General features: G+C 37.2%; 1 protein-coding gene, 1 long non-coding RNA gene and 1 pseudogene across 5 annotated transcripts in view; 2 read left to right on the top strand and 1 right to left on the bottom strand.

Moving 5' to 3' along the window:
- RASAL2 (RAS protein activator like 2) overlaps positions 1-14,951 on the bottom strand; it is a 353,784-nt gene that overhangs the window by 313,785 nt on the left and 25,048 nt on the right. The window lies entirely within an intron of this gene.
- Positions 765-14,951, top strand: part of LOC115288109 — a 31,743-nt gene continuing 17,556 nt past the window's right edge. The window contains exons 1-3 of one of the 2 annotated variants that reach the window (XR_003906809.1): positions 778-842; positions 12,692-12,809; positions 13,748-13,806. This is a non-coding gene — a long non-coding RNA (uncharacterized LOC115288109). Of the gene's footprint in view, positions 843-12,691; positions 12,810-13,747; positions 13,807-14,951 lie in introns of both variants that reach the window. The other variant, XR_003906810.1, reaches the window with a different exon arrangement.
- LOC115288729 lies at positions 14,324-14,487 on the top strand (annotated as a pseudogene).

Here is a 14,951-nt window from a genome sequence, read left to right as displayed (position 1 = left end):
AATTACAGAATTTCTGAGTTTACTCCAAGGACCTCAGCTAATACATACTCAAAAATGGCAGGTTTATTTTTTTTAATGAAAAGGCAAGATTTTTAACACTCTCCAATTAAGGTTAATAAATTGGAACAATAATAAGGCAAAGTTAATTTGAAAAAGCAATACCCAGGTACTCTGGAAATATATCACATTTTATCTTGGTTTCTTGCTATTTACATATATATCTAACTTTCTCAACCAGGGCTATAAAATTCCAAAAGGCAAGGTCTTTGATGAATACATATCCATACCTTGCTATGGAAGACTCAAAATATTTTTAATGCCAATTATTAGAAAAAAGAAATTAATTTTCTTTTATATCCCATGTTAGTTTTTAAATATATCCTCAAATCCTTTAGTGTTCCTCCCATTTAAACATGAAGCCTAAGTCCCCTCCCCTTAAGGAAAGGTTGACTTAGTGACCTCTAAGAAAAAAAAAATAAGGCAGAGGTGACAGTATATGATTTCCAAGACTAGGTCATAAAGGGCACTGCAGTTTCCTCCTTGCTCCCTCTTTTGGATTACTCACTGTAGGGTAAACTAGCAGCCACACCCTGAGAACACTCGAACAGCTTACAGACAGAAGCACACAGGTAGGGACTAAGGCTCCCTGACAATACCCAGTGAGGAAGCCTCCTAATGACAGCCCTACGAGTGAGCATTTTCCTGCCCCAAACGGGCCTTCAGATGACTACAGCCTGGCCAACGTCTTGACCACAACGTCTTGACCACAACGTCATGACACAGTGACTCAGCGTAGCCCTGCTGACTGGCTCCTGAATTTCTGGCCCGCGAACCTGTGTGAGGTAATAAATGGTCACTGTTGTTTTAAATGCCTAAGTTTTGGGGGATGGTTTGTTATACAGCAGGAGATAAAGAATTAAGAAATCTCTCAATTATTAAATTCCTCACATTGTTTCTCATGAACATCTGCCTCAACCTTTTCCCTTTCCCAACACTCATCAGAATCTTGAGGCTCAAGATAGCTATTTATTTAGAACAGATCCCACCACATGATCCTGTCACACCTCTCCCTGATTTGACAATCACTGATAAAGAACATAATTATCTGAAAATAAAGTACCCTTTAGAAGGTGAGTAAAGTAAGGTAGAGCTGTTGCCAGACTTAGTCAGAACGCAGCCTCTCCTTGGACTTCCCAACTGGGATGACTTCTCTAAACCTCAGGGGGAATTCCTTTCTCCTTCTTTCTCTCTTACATGAGTCCTGTGAACAGGCTGTCATAGCAGGACAAGAGCCCCACTCAGAACTCTTATGGAAACTCTTAATATACTAAAGTGCCTAATTCCACATCAGAAAAATTTTCAAAGTTTTTTTAGGCAGTAAGTTATAGAACTCAAATTATTATCCCTCCCACTAACACCTGCCACTCCTTTAAAACAAAATAAAACAATAGGAAGCATTTTCTGGTGGCACTTTTTTGAGATTAAGAAAATCTCTCCTCTCACATATGTGACATTCAAGTCTGTCCTGCTGTCTGTAGAGTTGCTAGGTTTACTTACAGCTGATAATCATGGAAAGGCAGATGACAGGTGTTCAGTTTCATGTTTAGGACCACCTAGGTAAGTTTACTGATGGATGAAGTAAGGAGAGGACGAGAAGGGGTGCAGTAAAGGAAGGATGACAGTAGACAATGCACTGAGCTCTAACACCCCAAACTGTACCCTTACTTACCCTTATTTATCTCAGAGACTCCATTCCCTGCCCCAGTCAAACTCTTGTAAAGGTATCATTTAAATTTCCAAATGACAAAAGATGAATGAAAGCAACATAAAAGATGTACAAATCACAAAGTCATGCCACTCATCCTCTAAACCTCAAGTAAAACCCATCTTGCAATTCAAATTCTATCTCCAAGTTAATCACCCAGAGAGATTTCTCCCCCACTTTAAACAAGTATCATGCATCAGTTCATCACTGGGAAACTGCTTCTACTATGGTATTGAACTGTTACTTAAAGTCACTGTTATTTTTCAAGCATTTATATTGTGAAACAAGCTCACTGCAAAAATTTCAGAGTAAAAAAGTTATATTCTCCTACATCCAGACCTTAGTTCTATTGCCAGAGCTAATGATCATCAGCAGTTTCTTGTGTATACATTCAATTGGAAATTATTTACTTTTCAAATGCTTGTATTCTATTTCCTTTTGAAGGGAGAAGCCATGCTTAATATGTATTTGTATCCCACCCAGCACTGCATATAGCAGAAATTAATATTTGTAGACTTAACTGACTACAAAGTACCAGCTGTTCACTTATTTCTAGAATTAAAAATTTTAATAAACAAACTTTGTTTACAAACATCTCTTGTAACTTGAAATGAATAAATCTACAAAAATTAGGGGCGCCTAGGTGGCTCAGCTGGTTAAGTGTCCGACTTCAGCTCAGATCATGATCTCACTGTGTGAGTTTGAGCCCCGTGTTGAGCTCTGTGCTGACAGAGGCCCCGCGTCAGGCTCAGAACCTGGAGTCTGCTTCGGATTCTGTGTCTTCCTCTCTCTCTACTCCTCCCTCACTCACACTCTGTCTCTGTCTCTCAAAAATGAATAAACGGTAAAAAAAAAAAATTTTAAATCATGTCATAGTACCAACGAGATAAATAGAACAAAAATATAAGATACATGTTTAAATCCAATAATAAAGTATTTGATCCTTCTAGAAAAAATTAAGTGTTCTAATTGACATCTTACTATATTAACAATGTGCATATCTGAAGGTAAATTATACAATTTACATATCATCACTCATGATCTATTCACTTTGCCATTAGAAACACTAACAAGCTTACGTATCTAATCTTCAAATCTATAGAAGATTATGAAGAAATAAGAGGGATGAAAACAGGATGCTATAGCAATAGTAGTAAATTTGGGGTTTTTTTCCCTGTGCAGATTTTTATTAAATCACTTTGGCAAATATAAAGATTTTAGATGCAAACATTAATAGGTGACATCCAGTTGTTTAAAATGACCCAGTTGGAGGTGTGCATGGGTGGCTCAGTCCATTAAGCATCTGACTCTTGATTTCAGCTCAGGTCATGATCTCATGGTTCATTAGTTCAGGCCCCACATCAGGCTCTGAGATGACAGTGTGGAGCATGCTTGAGATATTCTCTTCCTTTCTCTCTCTGCCCCTCTTGTGCTCTTTCTCTGTCTCTCAAAAATAAACATTAAAATAAAATGACCCAGTGGAGGGGTGTTTGGGTGGTTTAGTTGGTTAAGCGTCTACCTCCTGATTCTGGCTCAGGTCATGATCTCAGTCTTGAGATTGAGCCCCCACATCAGACTGAGCTAGGTGTGGAGCCTGCTTGAGACTCTCCCTCTCCCCCTGCTCCTTCCCTGCTTGAGTTCACACTCACTCAAGCTCTCTCTCTCTCTCCCTCTCCCCCCCCCTCAAATAAACAAGTAAATACCCAGTGGACTGTTCAGTAAATTAGGTAGAATATAAAATTTGGCTGTTAACACAGAGGCCTAGGATGGCTTAATCAAGATAGAGGTGTGTTTCTCTAACTTCTAACTGTCCTGGTGTAAACAGTCCATGGCTGGTGTGACAGCTCCATGGGGTTGGGAACCAGGTTTCAGAAAGGCTTGTTTCTGAGTCCTCGCTCCAGCCACAGTAGTGAGTTCAGTGGGGTTTTTTTTTAAAGCCTCTAAATAAGGAAAACCTGATTAGAAAAGCATATATAAAGACTCAGAAAAGAATAGCCAAATCAAGATTTTAAAATAGGGATGAACAGTCTTACAATGTCAAAATCTACCAAGAACATTCTGGCAGCATGCAATAGTTGATTTTTATAAAGATGTCAAAGTAAAGCAGCATAGTGATTAAGAGTTCAAACTGTGGGGCGCCTGGGTGGCTCAGTCAGTTAAGTGTCCAACTTCAGCTCAGGTCATGATCTCACGGTTCGTGGGTTTGAGCCCCGCGTTGGCTCTGTGCTGACAGCTAGCTCAGAGCCCGGAGCCTGTCTTCAGATCCTGTGACTCCTCCTCTGCTCACGATGTCTCTGTCTATCTCTCAAAAATAAAAATAATAACATAAAAAAAAAAAGTTCAAACTATGGGGTTAGATTGCCCAGAATTTATAGTACATTCTGCCATTCACAAATCATGTGACACTGGGCAGATTAATGTTATTTTACTTCCCTGGAGACAGCCTGCCTAATCCTTAGTCTAAAGATACGAATATCTAATTTGTGAGCTGATGAGGAAATAAGATAACAGATATAAAATGTTCAGGTTATTACGTTTCTGGAAAAACCACCACCACTACCACCACCACCCCTAATAGTTATAAAGATAATGTTAAATTCAGCATGGTATATGCTTTCTAAGAAGGCAAGAAAATGAATTTGAATATTTCCATCCAAAATGTTTGTTGTTAAAACAGTCTTGACACTTAATGGGTCACATTCTTACTGTCTGCAAATTATGCAAATTCATCTAATAACCTAACAGAACCAAATTACAAATACATTTTAGGTATGAAAGGCAGGAAAGGAAAAGGAAAGAAGGAAGAAATATATGACAAAAAAAAGCAAAGTCAGAAGACCAAGATTAATATTTGATTGTATCTGGCCAATAAAGAAAAAAAATCTTTAGTCTCCAAAGATTAACATCCCAAGACTGGAACAAAATCAAATATGCTGGATGTGACATATAGCTTTTGATATTTCCCATATGATAAACTATTCAAGTTGATAATATTATAGTCAAGATATTACTCAACATTTGATTTATACCAAATACACAAAAATTAAGAATAAATCCTCTCACGCAGAGATGATGTGGTTAAAATTACATAGGATTTCTTTAAAAATTTTTTTAATGCTTTATTTATTTTTGATAGAGAAGAGACAGATCATGAGACGGGGAGGGGCAGAGAGAAAAGGAGACACAGAACTGAAAGCAGGCTCCAGGCTCTGAGCTAGCCGTCAGCACAGAGCCTGACGCGGGGCTCGAACCCACGAACGCGAGATCTGACCTGAGTCGAAGTCGGAGGCTTAACCAACTGAGCCACCCAGGCGCCCATATAGGATTTCTTAGGAGGAAAATGTTCTTTCACACAACCAAAATAGGGGTGCCAGGGGGATATTTAATGGCAACTAAGCATTTTTCTTTGGACTTTCATGCTCTAAAGGTTGTATGACCTGCCAGTTATCAAGCACATATTACTTACATTTGAAATTTGGGTAGAAGTCAATACCAGAGGGTCAAACTGACAAAAGAATAAAGATGTAAAGATTGTTTTTAATAAACCATGTTTAACGTGAGCTATAATTTAAAATATGCTGTACCTGTTTTACAAATCACTCTCCTGAATTTGGATATAATATGGAAAAGACTTGTTCTTCATATGAAATGAAGAGTTTTCTTCCATAATTATGCAAATATCCATATCCTATAAGAAGTGAAGGGTTGCAATATTGGCATTTATGTTAATTCTAAAAGATAAATCTTGCTAGGTAAGTGTTGATATTTTCTTTACATTGTTACTAGGGCACCTGGGTGGCTCAGCTGGTTGAGCATCTGACTTCGGCTCAGGTCATGATCTGGCAGTCCATGAGTTCGAGTCCTGCTTCAGGCTTGCTGCTTACAGGGCAGAGGCTGCTTCAGATCCTCTGTCTCTCTCCCTCTGCCCCTCCCCCACTGTTCTCTCTCTTTCTCTCTCTCTCTCTCTCAAAAATAAATAAAACATAAAAAAATTAATTATTATACTTTACTGTGCTGGTACTAAAAGGGAAAAAAACATGTTTTAATATGCATACAACCTACAAAAACTCACAAATAGTCTTAGTGACCCATTGTCTTCAACAAAGATGCCAAGACCATTTGATTAAAAAAAGGACAGTTTTTTCTTATTAAACAAATGCTGACAGGGTAATTGGATATGCAAAAAAAAAGAAAGGAAAAGGAAGGAAAAGGAAAGAAACAAATGTAGATTTTTCTTATACCACACACAAAAATTTCATTCAAAATGGATCCCAAGAGTGCCTGGGTGGCTCAGTCAGTTGAGCAACCAACTCTTGATTTCACCTCGGGTCATGATCCCAGAGTCATGGGATCAAACCCTGCCCCGAGCTCGAGGCTGCACATGGGGTCTTCTTGGAATTCCCTCTCCCTCTGTTCCTCACCCTACCTTGTGTGCTCTCTCTTTAAAAAGAAAAAAAAAAAAAAAAAAGAGGTACAGATTCACAGCCATGAATGAATATTGAAAACATTACAGTGAAAGAAACCAAGCACATGTTATATGATTCTATTTAAATGAAATGTCTAGAAAAGGCAGATTCAGAGAGTCAGAAAGTGGGTCAATGATTGTCAGAAATGGGAATGGGAATTAATTACAAACAGATACAAGGGAACTTTTGGGCGTGGGGGTGGGAATGTTCTAAAACTGAAGTAATAGCAGCACGACTCTTTATAAATTTACTAAAAATCAATGAATTGTATAGTTATGAGTAAATTTTATACTAAGTAAATTACACCTCAATAAAGCTATTTTAAAAAAAGACGTACAAAAGCAAAGGAATAGAGCATTATATTCCAAATCACATAAAATCATTCTTTGTATTATAATGTTACTAGTTTGATATAGAGTAACCCACCCAATCCTCACAACAAGCTGTTCGTTGGATTTTTTTCCCCTAAATGTTTATTTACTTTGGGGGGGAGGGGCATAGAGAGAGGGAGACAGGGGACCCAAAGTGGGCTCTGTGTTGGCAGCAGTGAGCCCAATGTGGGGTTCAAACACAGGAACTATGAGATCATGATCTGCAGACGTCAGACACCTAAGCGACTGAGCCACCCAGATGTCCCACCCAAGTAGATTTTTATTATTATTTCCATATCACAGACCAGGACACTGAGATAGAGAGATTAAGAAATTTGCTATTCAGTTAATAAATTGAAGAACCAGGATTGGAGCTCTATTGTATCTAACTTCAAAGAACAAAAATTGACAGGTACTCCATTTGTTTATAAAGCAATAAACATTTTCTATATGGATCAATTTTTGGAATCCTGAGGTTTTTCAAAGGAAAAGAAATTCCTTAGGTCACTGAAAAAATAATATAAATACCTAGGCAGTGTTATAGAAAGAAGACTTCATCAGGGTGAGAAGGCCTGAATAATAAATTTCAGGTGAAGGAACTAAACTATCTCTAAAGTCCCTTTGAATTTTGTTCCACAAAATGAAATGTCTTCCAAAGAAAACAGGCATTTTCACCACTGGTTTTCCACAGCGTTAGTAATGAAGCCACTAGAGCAAGCATTTGCTCCCTCCTAAAGTTTTATATGCTTTAAAGAGTAGGGTATGGGGCGCCTGGGTGGCTCAGTAGGTTGGGCCTCAAACTTTGGCTCAGGTCAGATCTCGCTTTCATGGGTTCGAGCCCCGCGTCAGGCTCTGTGCTGACAGCTAGCTCAGAGCCTGGAGCCTGCTTCCGGTTCTGTGTCTCCTTCTCTCTCTGCCCCTCCCCCTCTCATGCTCTGTCTCTCTCTGTATCAAAAATAAATAAAACATTTTAAAAAATTAAATAAATAAATAAATAAATAAATAAAGAGTAGGGTAGAGGCTCTGCTCTCTATCTAGCCCTCTCTTCCACATTGCAAACTTTTTTTTTTTTTAAGTAAACCTTACCCCCAACATGGGGCTCGAACTTACAACCCCCAAATCAAGAGTCTCATCCTCTACTGACTGAGCCAGCCAGGTGTCCCGCCAACTTTTATTCTTTAGAAACAAAGTAACAATGACAGAATTCAACTGAAATTGTGTATAACTGTCTTGATCAGAGACTGAAGGAGAAAATGTATGTATGGGCTAGGGGAGTACAAGCATGCAAACTGTAGATTCTACAGTAAGTATTGAGGGAAAAAAAAACATACTAAAGGCCTTTTATACAAAGATGACCACTGTAGAAATAGATCTCCAACCTAAAAGTCACAAAGTTACAAAATAAATGTTCATTTCATTTTCTCTTTGAGTCTTAAGTTTCATTTCTATAATGTATTTCAACCTAAGTTCCAAAAAGATGTGTACTTCCCAAATAATCTATCCTTGAAATTTTAAAAATCAGAGGAGCACCATCAATGACACAAAAGAATGCTATATCATTTATACTCACTATTTAGGGTAGGGAAAAGTTAGTGCTGTTCTTATTATTCCCACAGAAATAAAAGGGGACAACCACTTCCTTATGCTTTTAAATGCTTCTGTTTTTTCCATGCTAATTTTTAAGAAGCTATATATCTCCCTAAGATTTAAGAATAATTCAAAGCCAAAAGAAAACACTGGCCTTAAATATACTTTTTTAAAATTTTTTTATGTTTTTTATTTATTTTAGACAGAAAGAGACAGCGCGAGTAGGGGAGGGTCAGAGAGCGAGGGAGGTACAGAATCTGAAGCAGGCTCCAGGCTCTGAGCTAGCTGTCAGCACAGAGCCCGGTGCAGGGCTTGAACCCACAAACCGTGAGATCATGACCTGAGCCAAAGCTGGACGCTCAACTGACTGAGCCACCCAAGTACCCCAAACATACTTAAATATACTATCATTAAGTACTAGATAAAAGTGACTATTAGAATGAAGTTGCTTTTAAAATATGAATAACCTTTGGTAAGTCTCGCAAATCACTATACCTTTCTATCTGTGATATATTCTGAAATTAATATAATTAATCCAAGAAGAGTGGCCTCAACGTATAATCTGTGGGTCACAATATGACTGATAGGAAAAGCAGGTATAAACTGAAGACTAAAGAATGAAAAATACTCTTAATCTTCTAGCTGCTTCAAGTGGATGTTTGCTTTCCTTGTACCGAAGGCCAGGCCTCCATCAAACCAGTCAGTTTTGCTCAGTCATGGACAGTCATGAGGAGGCAGACTGCACCATGACAGTATGCTGTGTAATGCATGACACACGCTGTTTCCGAGCACAGACCTGAAGCGTTAAAAGTTAACAAAAGTCGTTTATGGCGATTAAATAATGCAGCTGCTCCCTTCTTCTCTTCCATTTCCCCATTATCTCCCATGGATTATACAGAACAACTTTCAAGGGGTAATGTAGCTAGAAATCCCTTAAAAAGGCAGCTGTGTTATAAAAATATACTTACTTTTAAAGCTTTCCTATATTTTTATTTAAATAAACCAAAAACAAAAGGACTTTATAATAAACTATTCAATATAACTACATGTACACAGCTAAATTCTTTTAAAATGAAGAAATTGTGCCTAAGAGAATGGTATTTCCTTCACTCCTCCTCATACAGAGTGCATATGCACAGCGCACAGCCTACCCCAGCTGCTCAACGCTCCTACACAACATCACTGCTGGAATCCAGAATTCTGACTCCGCACTGCTCTGCCTACCTAGTCAACTAAATTGCACCCATCTTCCTACTTAACAGCATTTGTTTACAGTTTTCAACCTTGAAAGAAAAAAAAAATATATATATATGTATATTATTTGGATGAAGTTGAGACTTGTCACCTCAACTGGTCTATAGGTTATTTGAGAGTAGGAACCGTTATCTTCCACTTTCTAGTATAGAGTACAGATTAAGAGCATAGGGTCTGGAGCCATACTACCTGGATTCATTTCCAACCTCTATCATTTGCACTGTGACCTTGACTAAGATACTCACCTTCCTTAGGCCTCAGTTTTCTCATCTGCAAAATGAAAGTAACAGCATACCGTTGTTGTAAAAATTACCTGAGTTACTGGCTCAGTCAGTTGAGCGTCTGACTCTTGATTTTGGTTTAGGTCATTATGTCATGGGTTCATGGGTATGAGCCCCGCGTCAGGCTCCATACTGACAGTACAGAGCCTGCTTCTCTCTCTATCCCTCTCCCTCAGCCCCTCTCCTACTCGTGCTCTCTCTCAAAATAACTTTAAAAAACCACATGAGTTACAAATAACAAATGTCTAAAAAAGTGTCTTGCACCAGTATGCACTACAAAAGACTAGTTATTATAATTATCTGTATCCCCTACAATACCTAACACCAAGCCCTACTCCTTTGGTAGGTATTCAAGTATCTGCCAACTGTCTAAAAAATGTACAACTGTATCAGCTATGATAGAAAACGTTACATATGTTGTTATATTTTTGCTGTAGTAGGGAGATTACACTTGACCCAATCCAGTATCTCTGTGGCTCCAACTCACAAAACAATATAGTTCCAAAAAACTTAAACTCATGGGATGTTTGCAAGGAATGACTAGTCACAGGAAAAGTTTGCAGTAGGGGTGGAGGAGATGTGAGAAAAATCATTTGTTTGATAATAGAATTAGAATCACAGCTTTTGAAAACTAGTGAGTAAGATGATACCCCCAAGTGAAGAGGATGTGGATGGATCTGTGTGTGCACGGAGAGCATGAGGAGGAGGAATTGGAAAATAACCACTGAAGCACAGAACAGATTCTTCAGTTGTTGGTTCTGCATCTGTTCAGCGGTCCTAGCTACTAAGTACGAGAGAGCAGGAAACCTAGGGCGTTCCAACTTTAGGCTGGTTAAAGTATCACATACATTATCAGAATGTGGGCAAGTTTATATATACTCTTGTGAAAAATAGTTTAAGTTTTTAACGTCAAAAACAAAACAAAATGAGATATTTACAGAGACATTTTTCTAATAAAGAGCCAAAAACCAAAAACCTTGTGGTATTAAAACAGTGAGTTACCTAACACGTCACACTCAATAGAAGGCAATTATCAAAAGAACAGAAGTAATAAATGTTAGCAAAGTTGTAGAGAATCAGAACCCCGTGTACTGCTGGTGAGAATGTAAAGTGGTGCAGTCACTGTGGAAAACTATATGGAGGTTCCTCAAAAAATAAACACAGAATATACGATCCAGCAATTCCACTTCCGGATAGATACCTAAACGAACAACCTGAATGCAAGGACTCAAACCGGTATGTGAACACCAATGTTCATAGCAGCATTATTCACAATAGTCAAAAAGTGGAAGGAAGCCAAGTGTCCACTGACAGATGACTGGATAAACAAATGCGGTCTATACATACACGGGAATATTATCCAGTTTTAAAAAGCTACCCAGGGATGCTTGGCTGGCTCAGTAGCTTAAGAATCTAACTCTTGACCTCAGCTCTGGTCATGATCTCACAGTTCGTGGATTGGAGCCCCACGTCAAGCTGGGCACTGAGAACATGGAGACTGCTTGGGATTCTCTCTCTCTCCCTCAATCGCTCACGCTCTCACTCTCAATAAATAAACTTTAACAAAAAAAAGGGAAGGACACTCTGACACGTGCTACAATAAGGATGAATCTTGAAGACATTATGCTAAGTGAAATAAGTCAGTCCACAGATGGACAAATACTGTGTGATTCCATTTATGAGGTACCTAGAATACTCAAATTCATAAGCATAGAAAGTAGAATTGTGGTTACCAGGAAGGATAGGAAATTATTGTTCAATGATACCAGGTTTCAGTGTAAGAAGATGAAAAGGTTCTGTGGAGTATGCTGGTAATTGTTGCACAATTATATAAATGTACTTAACGCTACTAAACTATACACCTAAAAATGTTTAAAATTATAAATTTTATGTTATGTATATTTTACAATTTATTTTATTTTACTATGATCAACTTAACATTTATGCTGCCATAATAAGTATTCTTAGAAAGTATTCAATCTGTAAGAGAATAACTGACAATCTAATTTTGTACTACTTTGCTCAAAAAGAAGAGTTTTTTAAAAAAAGCATGTTTCTAGTTTTGTCTTCCAAATTTACATTTTATTTCTAAAGACAAAGGATTGAGTTCATCATGGCAATAGCATAGGAATAATCAGAGAGAGAGCAATCAGTTGAAAAATAGGCTATCATAATATAAACAGTTCTTTGGGAACTTACAAATCATGGTAACTAGACGCAGGTGGCAGTTTCCACACAGTGTGAACTCAAAAGTCATCTCCTATATATACTGAACTAGCAAATTTAACATCAAATAGGATGATAATGCATTGTACTGCAAGTAAAATTACTGTTTTCAAATACCTTCTATTTCTACTTAACAAAATCATTTTCTGTCACTTCAATGCCAGGAAAAGAATTAGGTAAAACCCGTGTTAACCACTGTGACCATAAAACTGGGTGAAATTCTAAAAGCTGGCTGTTGTTTTCTACATCCATCGAAAGCACTGGGGTACTGAATTTTCTACAAGATTTATGACAAACTTCTTCCCAGTTATTAGATTCCTAACTGACCCAGGCTAGTAAGTATATATTCTACATTGCTTATGAAGAGATACCGTCCCAATGTCTTATCAAAAAAAAAACCTAGGGAAAACTGTTAGATAAGGTAGTAAGAATATAGTTCCAACAGTCTTCACTAATCAGATATTTAAATTTCCCCTGAAAAAAGGCAAAAATGATGTGAAATGTGGTACACATAAATATATAATGCCACAGGACTTGGCTAAAATGTTACATACCTAGTAAATAGGAAATAAGGTTGAAGGATGCATTTGGGGTGATCAGAACTTAACATAATTTTTCTAATTAACATTTAGGCATCAATTTCCCCAGGATTTTTCTGTGACTGTCTGAGGAAGGCAGGCAATTATTTCTCAAAGACTAAAACATAACATTCTAAACTCCATGTTTTCCTTCTTTCTATAGCACTTCCTTAACACTGAATTAAAATGATGTTGCACGAACAGAAATAAGTTTATGGAGAAAGGAGATTCCATAACTAGAAATACTTCCACTTTAAAAAAGTCAACCCACTTCAATAAAGGTAATTCAAATTTCTTAAATGAAAAACTCAAATCAGCTGGTCATAAAATAAAAGAGACCCACTCTCCAAAGGGGAGAGGTCAATTCTAAGAGAGAAGCTACTGTTGTACTATGCAGTGTACATCTAATAGGCTATCATACATAAAATAGAAATAACCTATTTTCTTAAAGATTTTGTCAAAACTGTTGAGAGAAATCCTGTTTAATCAAACTATCTGCAAAATAAACACCCTAATGAAAGAGTAACCTAACAATAATATCAATCTACCTAGCTACTTACTCATTTACAAAAACATTCGCCTCTTGTCTGCGAACTCTTATTTGCAGAGAATATGGTCTATAAACCAAACCACATTTTAGGAAACTTGTTTCGTTGAGGCAAGGTTTCTCAATGTAGGTACTACAGACATTTTAAGTAGGACAATTCTTTGTCTCAGAGGCTGTACTGGGCACCATAGAATGTGTAGCAATATTCTGACCTCACCCACTAGATACTAGCAGCTCCCCTCCCTCCCCTGATGTGACAATCAACTCTCCAGACATGACCAAATGTCCTGGAGGGGGGGGCAAGGCAATTGCAAAATATCCCAGCTTAAGATCCACTGCTCTAAAGACTGAACAGCCTTGACAGTACCTCAGACTTTCCTTTTCCTCTACCCATAATTTAATAAATATTAACTATCTCTCCGTCAACAGTTTTCAAATTTTATACCCAAAGTCCCTTAAGTGCCCAGGAAGTGATTCAGGAGCACCCATGGGTATAATCTGAGCAGGTCCAATTTCATTTTTTCTGGAGTTCTGGGTATTTTCTTCGGGGTGGGGGAAGGGAGTTAAAAATCATGACATAGGTAAACATATCCTAATACTAAATTTCATACAGCACTAAATGAAAAATCTCTTATTTTTTCCCTCCTTTCTCTTTTTATATTTTAAATGAAGGTCAATTATGGAAAAACAGAAAGGTGGAAGAACACTAGGAATGAGAGTATATAGCAAAGGTAAGGGGAATGTGCAGCTTATTTGTATTTCTTCTGCCCAAAAGGAATTGAAATGCAGTCTTTAAAAAAGTTATAGTACTTTTCTACCTTGCTTAAACAAATATTAGATATTCAAAGCCCTGAATGATAAAAGTTGAAGTCCAAGTTGCATCCTCAGGAGAAAGCAATAAATGAAATTAATGCTGAAAGTCTATCTTAGCTTTGTTTAAATTTCTAAAAAGTCTATTTGATTCTTTTTCTCCCATAGGTGATAAGAATTTTTTCCAGTTTTACTGAGAAATAATTGACACATATCACTATATAAATTTAAGGTACACAGTATATTTGGTTCTTAAATTAAAAATAGATACTTGTTCTTACCCACCTTCAAAGATCTCCTAATTTAACCATTTTAAACAGGAAAGCAATATGTATAACACACTGAATCTTCTGTAAAAAAAAAAAAAAAAAAAAAAGGCTTCAAATTTTAATGTGCAACCAAATTACTTGGGAAATATATATTGTTAAAATATATTTTAGCTTTGCGCAGTGGCAGTATCGTAGCCAATGAGGTTTATCCGAGGCGCGATTATTGCTAATTGAAAATATATTTTGCTTGGCGGGAGATGGAGGTAGGAAGGGTCCACTGACCTGCATTTTAAAAAGCATTCCCAGTAATTCTTATGCAGATTATCTGCATAAGATGGTCTGAAAAACTCATTTTTAACAACACTAGTTCTCATATTAAATTTGGCACCAATGTTATATGTAATAAAATTCTAGCATTCTCTATTCACAGACTATACCATACTTGGTTTATTACCTCTAGCCCCTGGCCAACTCAACTAGATCTAAAAATAAAAATAAATTCTCAATACTATGTAATTAAAGGGTCTAGAGTAATGTGTGAGCAAAGAAAGAGAAATATTACAGATTCATCTTATGATGAATAACCAGACTATAAAATCTGACAAATCTGTGTCATTAATTCTTCCCTCATGTAAAAACTGCACTTACCTCAGCTATAATTTTATATAAGGTATATCAAAAAGTAAATAAAACTTTACTGGTTACAAAAATCCTAGTTCTCCAATAACGGTTTTTCATGCACCACAAACATACCTTCATCTAACAAATAGTACAGCCAGTTCATGAATCAATCATTT

This window comes from Suricata suricatta, chromosome 3 (genome assembly GCF_006229205.1).
Source record: "Suricata suricatta isolate VVHF042 chromosome 3, meerkat_22Aug2017_6uvM2_HiC, whole genome shotgun sequence".
In the NCBI taxonomy this organism is placed as follows: Eukaryota; Metazoa; Chordata; class Mammalia; order Carnivora; family Herpestidae; genus Suricata; species Suricata suricatta.
This window is presented reverse-complemented; position numbering and strand designations above follow the sequence as displayed.